This window comes from Cajanus cajan, chromosome 4, assembly GCF_000230855.2.
Source record: "Cajanus cajan strain Asha chromosome 4, NIPB_CcT2T_4, whole genome shotgun sequence".
Classification (NCBI taxonomy): Eukaryota; Viridiplantae; Streptophyta; class Magnoliopsida; order Fabales; family Fabaceae; genus Cajanus; species Cajanus cajan.
Genome location: NC_138520.1, coordinates 50,381,426 through 50,391,769, shown reverse-complemented (window position 1 = coordinate 50,391,769; position 10,344 = coordinate 50,381,426). Strand labels below are relative to the sequence as shown.

The 10,344-nt window shown below is 31.0% G+C and overlaps 1 long non-coding RNA gene across 1 annotated transcript; it reads right to left on the bottom strand.

The window, feature by feature from the left end:
- Positions 1–4,404: 4,404 nt before the first annotated feature.
- On the bottom strand, positions 4,405–9,350 carry LOC145956824 (uncharacterized). The gene is made up of 3 exons (XR_014433082.1): positions 6,935–9,350; positions 5,838–5,914; positions 4,405–5,733 (listed from the first exon to the last, which is right to left on the bottom strand). It is a non-coding gene; the product is annotated as an uncharacterized LOC145956824 (long non-coding RNA).
- Positions 9,351–10,344: the final 994 nt, after the last annotated feature.

Here is a 10,344-nt window from a genome sequence, read left to right as displayed (position 1 = left end):
ATAAAATTTAAAATACAAGTAAATTTTCATTATTATATAACTTGTAAATGAATATCCAAATCATATAAAATTTGATAAGCTTATATTTTTTTCATCTATATAACTTAACTTTTTTTTCTTGTACTCCTTGCAAAAAAAAAAAGTTGCCTTTAGTCTCTACATATTTCAAGAAGTACATTTTTTTTTCTTTGTCTCTAGTTAGAGTTACAAAAAAAATGCTTTGACTAAGAGACTTGATGATGTCATAATGTCATGCCATCACTTGTTAACATCATGACATCATGTCATGGCTGCAAGGATGTCATGTCAACAATAAATTACAAATATTGGAAACAAATTAAAAATAATTTATAAGGACTCAAATTAAAGGGTGTTGGGGACATTGAAGCTAATCAAGGGTCAACACAATTACTTGGAAGGCCTATGACTAGAGCTAGGACTAAGAAAGTAGAGGAGTCCCTACAACAAGTGGTGACAACAATCTTTGAAGCTACACCTAAGGAAAAGGACTTAGAGGCCAAAATAATTCAAAATGTACTAATCATTGAATGTTAATAGTTGACTTAGACATTTAAAAAATAATAATAGTTATAATAAAGTGCTTATGGCTGGTTTTGAACCATTTGATCTTATCAAGAATTCACTAAAATTCTTGTAGCGATCTTAAAGGGTTATCAAATGTCAATTATATCATCTTTTTCCTCATCATTTTTTGTTCCCTTGCTATTTTTTCGCATTGCTAATTTCTAGAATTTTTCCAAACTTTCTTGTTTTCATATCTCCGGTTTTACTAATCCTTTTTCAGTGATTTATATGTCTAAATTGCATTTTAGAATGTCATTTTTCATCTTGTCGTGAAATCATGCAATACTGAAATTTGCAGAGATACGATTGAACCGAACAATATCGTTAAGTTTGTGTACTGTTTCACATCAAAGGGTTTATTTTTGTAGGGACAAAAAGATATTCATGGTTTAAATTAAATATTAAAATAAAATATTGTTGGGAATATGCCTAAATATCTTTAGGAGATTAAGTTAGTTTTTTATAAGAATATTTTATTTATATTTCAAATATTTAGATTTAATCTGTTCTGATTATTTTAAGATTTATTTCCTTATTTTAGAATAGGATAATATCAATATTTGATTTTGTATAACAAATTTTCTCTATAAATAGAGACCCATGAATAAAATTATATTATGCTCATCTGATAAAAAAAAAATAAGTCTTATAAAATATCCTCTCAAACAAATATCATAAAATAACCCCATCATTGGTATCTAGAGCTAAGGTTACGATCTTGGAGATGGAAGCAGAAACAAACTTTTCACAAATTTCCCCACCTATTTTTGATGGAGAAAGTTATGATCTTTGGGCAGTGAGAATGGAGGCACACCTAGAAGCTTTAAATCTCTAGGAAGCCGTAGAAGAAGATTATGATGTTTCCGCTTTGCCATACAATCCTACCGTAGCCCAAATGAAAATTCACAAGGAAAAGAAAATCAAGAAGGCAAAGGCAAAAAGTTGTCTCTTTGCCTGTGTTTCACAAAATGTTTTCACTAGGATCATGACTCTCAAATCGGCAAAAGCAATTTGGTATTATCTAAAGGAAGAATATGCTGGAGATGAAAGGATTCGAAGCATGCAAGTATTAAATTTAATGAGAGAATTTGAAATACAAAGAATGAAGGAGACAGAGACAATCAAACAATACTCTGACAAACTGCTTGGCATTGCTAATAAGGTACGATTACTAGGAACGCAATTTCTTGATTCTAGAATTGTTGAAAAAATTCTAGTAACTATACATGAAAGATATGAAGCTTCAATAGCAGCCTTGGAGAACACAAAGGATCTGAATAAAATTACTTTGGCAGATAGAACAAAGGAAGCTTATAAGAGAAGAAGGATCTATGGAGGGTGTATATTTAGCCAAATGGAAGAACAAAAATAGTGGAAAAAACAAGAAGAAAGAATTGTTTCAAGAGAACAGTCAATATAATAACACTCAAATTTTTCCACCATGTCCTTATTGCAAAAAGACTAATCATCCACAACAAAGATGTTGGTGGAGACCTGATGTAAAATGTGACAATTGTGAAAAATTAGGACACCTAAAACATGTATGCAAATCTCATGAGCAACAAGAAGAAGCCAACATTGTTGAAGATCAACAAAAAGAGGAAGAAGAAGAATTACTTTCAATGTCATGCTTTATGACCAAAAAACCCTCAAAAGGTTGGATTATTGATAGTGGTTGGTTGTACTAATCATATGACCTATGATCGAGAACTCTTCAAAGAACTCAACAAAACTGATATCTCTAAAGTTTAAATGGGGAATGGAGCACACCTTGTAGTAAAAGGCAAAGGAACACTTGCTATTAAGAGTCATTCAGGTTTTAAATTAATATCTGATGTTTTATACGTTCCTGATATTAACCAAAATTTGTTGAGTGTTTCTCAATTATTAGGAAAAGGCTATAAAGTGTTATTTGAAGATAAAAATTGTGTGATTAAAGATATACACAACAAAGAAGTGTTTAATGTTCATATGAAAGGCAAAAGTTTTGCTTTAAATTTGGAGAAGGAGGAGCCAATTATAAATGAAGATACAAGTGAAGAGCAAAGATGCATATTTTCAAAAGAAGTTTGATGATCAAGAGGAGAATGAAGATGATGAAAAATCACCTTTAAAAGAGAAGTTCAAGACAAATGCTAAAGTGGTCCCACTCAAGAAGGATTACAACAAAAATCACAAAAAGAAGAAACCAATCAAAAAGAGAAAAGCCAGATTTTGAAACTCAAATTAGGTGATAAAGATATTCAGTCAAGGAGGAGTGTTGGGAATATGCCTAATTATCTTTAGGAGATTAAGTTATTTTTTTATAAGAATATTTTATTTATATTTCAAATATTTAGATTTAATCTGTTCTGATTATTTTAAGATTTATTTCCTTATTTTAGAATAGGATAATATCAATATTTGATTTTGTATAAAAAATTTTCTCTATAAATAGAGACTCATGAATAAAATTATATTATGCTCCTCTAATAAAAAAAATAAGTCTTATAAAATATCCTCTCAAACAAATATCATAAAATAACCCCATCATAAGCTTAAATATTAAAATAGCCTCTTTTTTATTTCTACACTTTTAATACTCTTATACACTAATCGTTCTTAAGATTTTATAAGTTACTACTATGAAAAATAACATACAATGATGAACAGTCATCTAGGCATGATCATTAATGCAACCAAACCTAACTCTTGATGGGGGAAACTTGTTTTGACCAAGTTATGATAAAAAAAAATTTCATTTTGTATAAATATGGCTAGTGGTTGGGACACTTTCTCCATGTTGCCTTTGCCTAACCTATAACCAATGCATTCAGAGTGTGTTTTACCATTTCCTTGGGGTTAGCAATGAAAGTTTTTTTTGGATATTTTAACAACTAGATAGCTCATATGTTAGTAAAACATCAACAACAGCATAACAAATAAATAATGTACCATAGGTTTCCATGAAAAACATAACCTAAACATCACACACATATAATATACATGCTAGGGATTTTATAATTAGAGATAAGCAAGAAAACAAAAAGTTCCCTAATCATCAACATCAAAATAAAATTCCCTTATGAAGTTATATCAACCCTAAATATACAATATACAAATATATATAAATTCAACATGAAAACCTAAGCCAGTCTAAACAACTAAACAAAAGGCTATGAGATCAACATCTCTAGATCTCAACATTCATGGGTAGTCCATTAGTAGCTCTAAGCTACCTTCATAAGCTAATCTTGATCTAAAAGAATTATGAATATAAATATCTGCATGATCATAAAGCTTCAAGCTCCCACAGTACAACACCATCTCATCGCCATAGACCACTTGCATAACCATATTACAACATCATATGTAATACATACACAATGTCACATGCCCAACTTCACCGTGTGTAATCATGCACTAACTACTTAGAGATCTCTTACAATGAGTAGTTTACTTGACTTAACCTATCAAACAATAACAACCTTAGTTGCTCATGTATCATCAACATAAATTGGGAAAGTCTTATATCACTGTTGGGTATAATATAACTTGGTTGCGTTTCTACCACGAAATTGGTCTCCAAAACCAAGGTCAAAATGGATTTAGCCCATTGTCTACCCCTAATATACAATGCACCCTTCTAGCACTAAGTTAAAGTACACCCTAGGTGACTACCTACAACTTATGTGCCAACTCAACATCTAGGTTTATAAAACCCAAACATAATCATTAATGACAAGTATAAAGCATATTACACATACCTTTTTCACAACACATTTGAGGGAAAACCATTTATATGTATAAAAACACAACCATAACTTGGAATACAAATCTTAAGGCCTTAAAGATCCAATCAAAGCATCTCCTATTGAACAACTCAAAAAAAAAACTTCATTACACTACTACAAAAGCACTGTTTTACATCGGTTCTGGAAGGTAATCTACATCGGTTTTATAACCGATGTAGAATAGAGCGATGTAGATTTGCTTTTAAATCTACATCGGTTGTGAGAAAACCGATGCAGATTTGCGTTCAAATCTACATCGGTTGTAAACAAAACCGATGTAGATTTAAACGCAAATCTACATCGGTTCTACCTTTAACCGATGTAGATTCCATTTTAAAAAAAAAATCAATTATTTTTTTAGATTCTTTCTGAGTTACCTGTATAAACATATTTCATTCATAGTATAATTTCAAAATCTAATTGTTGAGTTCCAATTCCCTCAATTAGAGGTTATCAGATACAATAACTACTCTAATAAAGCTATAACTTTGAATTCCATTTTATTCCCAAATAACTGTATTGAATGAGAGAAATCTTAAATAATTGTATTGAATGAGAGAAATCTTAAAAATAGGAAAGTCAACATATTGAGCTAAAACTAAACGAGGGCAATCTCATCTCATCAAGGAAATCATGTGATTTTTCTCAAATTTTTATAAACACCATTGATGTGTCAAAATTAGTTCCCATTTCATCTCAAAACAGGATGTTTTCAAAAATTGGTCCAGATTCATACTCTTCAAAAATCTTAAAAATAGGGTGCACATTTGTTCTATAATAATTAGGAAATTTGTTCCGTAATTAGGACAGATTTGGATGATTTGATTTGTACAGTTTTTTATTTCCTTATTTCCTTAATTAGGAGACTAGTAGTCTATATAAATGTATTTTGAGGAATTTTTAATTAAAGCTGATTATTACACTTTTTATTTCCTTAATTATAGCTAATTTGTACAGTTTTTTATTTCCTTATTTCCTTAATTAGGAAACTTCTAAATAAATCTCTAGTTATCGATTAACTTTTAATTTTGAGGTAAGTTTCCATTTCATTAAGTTCATAAATAGGCAAAACAGGGAAATAAAAAAAAGGAAACAAATAATAGACAATTCCTATAATTAAATAGGAATCCCTATAAATCAGTAACAATAATAAAGAATAAATCATAGATCCTAATACCTAAAATTCTGCAACATAATAATATCCCATAAATTTTGGGATTTCTATCCAACAGTAATTATTCTGTTAAATTTTTTTTGTTTATAACTATTCTGTTAAATATATTATTATTACTATAATTTTGATCTGGGTAGTGGCTTTTGGAAAAATGAAGAAGTTTTGCCCCATGGCCAACCAAGCTCAAAGCAATGGAGTGACCTTAAGGTGCGAGAGTCAGTCAACAAAATTTAAAAAAATAAAAAATAAAAAATAAAAACAATCAACTGAAATAATCAAAAAACGGGTCATCAAAGAAACCTTACCAGAAATACTCATTAAAATCGTCATAATTTCTCCAGGAGGAATGAGGTGCTTTCCCATTATCATTGTTTGCTGCTTCCTAATAGTCCATGAAAATACATGATTAATCCATATTTTTAAACCAAAAGAATAAAGATAAACTCAAGTCACAAATAAATGCATTTAAGCTTTTAAACAACATGAACTGCAGAGGTAAATTCATAAAAATCACTGAACAGAAACCCAAGAGAGAGAAAGAGAGTAAAGGCTCAAACCAGTCCAAAAGATATACAGGACATCAAATTGATCCACCATAGTATAAAATAATCATTAAATGAGTTGAAAATAAAGGTAATGTTTTCACGATTTCTAATCAAATGACCAAAATAAATGGCCAAAATAAATGTAAAAATAACGGGATATTTTCACGATTTCTAATCAAATGACCAAAATAAATGGCCATGCATATTCACATATTTCATTGCAGAACAGCACTGCCATGGTAATGTTTTTTGCAAATCAATGAGTTGAAAAGAATCAACTTATTTTGTCAGACAAACTGAAAGATTTCACTACATAACACAATGATTTTATGTATATTTATTCCTTCTTAAAGAACATTTTCTGGCAGGCAGTGGGGGATGGTTACTTCATTAAGTTCATAAACCAAAGAACATTTCATTAAGTTCATAAATCAAAGGGGTGGTTACCAAAATATATCCCCTTTATAATAAGTATAGATAAAAAATTGCTGCCATTTTTAACTTTTGTTTCCTGTGTAATGTTGTCCAGAAACTCATTACCCAATCAAATACGATTTCAAGCCCGTTTTCTCATATTAACAGGAAAACAGGGAACACACAATCCAATCACACTCCAATACTCGTCATTTATTTCAAATTTGTATATTCATTTCTTGGAGTTGTTATTTTTCTTTAAAAAAGTAAGATTTTCTCATGAGACACCATCCAATAAGACAGAATATGTTTGTCTCATGAACACAACCCACAACCCACAACCTAAGATTGTGATCATCATCTACTTTTGATATATGAGCTTATTTCACCTTTCTATGAAATAAAGTTTAATAAAATATTCATAAAACACATGTGGAACTTACTGCAGAAACAATATCATAGAGAGGAAAGATAACGTTATCAAGAAATGAGACACCACCCTTAGAATCATAAGTGCAACTATTAGCTGGCTGTGCAATCTACTGCCTTAAGATGTCATCCATCTCTCTAGCCATCTGCATATCATATTCATAACACAAATTATAAATAACTTTGAAGGGGAAGATGCAAATGAAAGACATAAATTAAAAATTCAGGCATGAAAAAGAACAAAAAAGCAGAGCAAAATAGAATATGCAATCTTGTTAATATAATTATTTCAATTGAACAGATTCTATTATAACTCAGTATACAGTGATTTGCATCTGCATAGACGGTCCTGCTGCAAATTCCATAAATTCATGACCTGCATTTCGTTATACACTATCATCCCTCGTGTTAGGTGATTGGCAAGTGGACATAATATAATTTGAGGTGCAATTGATTTGATAAACATGAAATCGAGAATACCTATTGTGGAGGTGAGATTTTGCGAGAAGAGGATTTCACTTCCCTAGAATAAGAGGAAAGAGAGGTGTTAGGTTAGGGAAGAGAAAAGGGAAGAATAGAAGAATGGATGAGATTGACGGACATGGTGATGATGCCACTTCGTTGTTGTAGTCCTCGTCTTCCAAATCGGGGATCCCCTCCTCCTCTCTGACCTCCTTGGAGTGGCGGCTGGGAGTGGCGGCGAAATGGGTGTGGGGGTAGAACTTGTCGTTAGTGTTGTCGAAGAAGATGAGGAAGTCCCAAGTGGAGGCCCTCGGAAGGGAGGGAGGAGGGCGGAGGGGGCTTCGAAAGGGGGCGTTGCGGAGAGGAAGATTCGTGGTTGCTCGCGGCGGGCTGGGAACCCTATGTTGAAAGGGTATTCTGGATGTTTGCGCGAGAGGGTGTATTAGGGTTTGAGTTCTACATCGGTCAAAAGCAAACCCGATGTAGAATTGTTAATATTTACATCGGTTTTTTATCCAACCGATGTAAATATGTCTATATTTTCTATTTATTTACGAGATTGCCACCGCGTTTTAAATTTACATCGGTTTTATTACAACCGATGTAGATATAGCGATGTAGAATATCATCTTTTTAGTAGTGTTAGGGATCCACATCATTCTTCTTTAAACCATTTTGAAATCATTTCCAAACATCATGAGCAAGGGGCTCAACCTTCCCTACTCTCACCTTTCAACATCATACCATATGCAGAAACAATCATCACACAACCACAAATGGCCCACACCTGTTCAATAGGACACAAAATACATAATGCAACAAACATGACAAACATCAATTATCTATCTACCATAAATAATGTTGTGATTAAAAGAATAGGAAGATGCTAGAGATCGATATGGTGATGTTTTGGCTTTTCACATTAAGAAACAAACTAGGCAGAAAGATTTAGAAGAAGTCTTGTTGTAACAGTGTAGTTTTTGTAAGTATTAAAAGTATAAGTATTGGTTAGGTAGATAGGTTAGAACAAAGTGAAGCTAACCCTCTAATCTTAACATCTCTAAAACAAGGACTAAAAAAGAAGAAGATCATGTTTTTCATAAGCTAAAATCAACCAAATTGTAATAGACTAAGTTTAATTTTTTAGAGCAAAAGTTTTGGGATAATCGATTAAAGGAATAGAGTAACTGATTACTTGAACACTTAACTTTTCCAAAAGGCTAAAATATTATGATGTAATCAATTACATGAATGAAGTAATTGATTACATAAGTTTCTAGAAATTCAAATAACTTGAATGTTACTAATTACATTACGGTTTAATCATTTACATGAAAGTCGAGGTGTTTTGTAGTAAGGGTTATATATATGATACTCAATCAAAAGGTTCTTGACATGAATGAAGTTTTTGAACATTGGACCTAGTTGCATATGTAATCGACCAAAATTTTAGTATTTGATCACATAGTGAACATGTGTAATTTGGAAAATAATTCTTTTTTGTTTTAATCGAATAAATGATGATGTAATTGATTACATTACACGCATTTCAGTTTTGGGTTACAACTATGATAAATGTAATTGATTACATGATCAATTTAATCAACTATATCAATGTTATATTTTTTCTATATAAACTCAAACACTTTTAATTTTCATAATGAGTTCAATAACAATCATAAACACATGTGAGACTCTTTGAGAGAGAAAATGTTTTCTCCAAGAAAGTTCAAGAATTTAAACATGTGTGCAAACTATAAAAAGAAATAATTCACCACAGAAAAGATATGAAGATTTCATAAACCAAGAAAACATTTCTTAAGAAATTTTCAAATTAAGGGAAAGCTTCACTATTCAAGTTGTTTCATTCTTTTCTTTTCATTACAAGAAAGTGGCATAAATTTCTCCTTGTTGTTATGTAATTCAAATTAGGGAGAGTGTATTTTTGATAAGTTTTCTTAAGTGTACAAGTTAGGGAAGGGTTTCCTAATTAGAGTCTAGCCATGTGTTTTTATAAGGGTTATGGAAATGTCTATGATCAAGGTGTAATTGGATGGCTTGCCTATAGTTGATGACCTATAATATGGGTTGATTATGAAAAATAAGATGTAGCTTTTTGAGGAAAGTGAACCAATACAGATTGTTGTGTGAATCTCTCTCCTTTTTATCATTATCTTGCTTATCTTGTCTATATTTTGATGTTCTTTAAAACTTCATAGTATAATTCTTGGTGTAATTCTATTCATTGTTATCTTTCTTTGATAAAACAAGTAGTGAATGTTTTGAAAGATTAAGATAATTGGTTCAAGAATAAACCTTCCAAGATTGAAAATTAGGGTGAAATTTCCATTGTACATATTTTTAAAGAATTTTTAACACCAATTCAACCCTTCTTCTTGGTGAGTCTTGAGTTCAACAATTGGTATCAAGAGTTGATCTTGTGATTCATTCAAGCTAGATTATGGCTCATACCTAAGAAAGTATCAAATATAGTAAAAATAACATTGAAGCTAAGCTTTTGTCTTTATGCTTTGATGAAGTTTCTTGTGGTTTTCATTGTAAAAATACCAAAGAAACTATGGATACTTTTGGATTCTAAAGGAGAAAGAGCTTGCAAGAACAAGATGAATCAAAATTTTTAATCTTTTCTTAGTATAGTAAAGGTGGACTTAACACTTCAAGCGAAAGTTGATAGGTTTGTAACATCTTGAACACACCGAAATGAGAAGGATCTAAAGGATGTACAAGTCATATTGACTTAAAGGAATTTATCAATATTATCTATATCAACAAGAAGCATATACTTTTTGATAGCACCTCACTTAAGAGCTTCAAAATAAGCTTGCTTGACTTGAAGCAATTTAAGAATGGGTAACCGTCTAGAAAGTTACAAAGGGAATTTGTTAAGCATTACACTTAGAGAAATAGTATTTTAATCTATAATCCTTTATTTATTTTAATA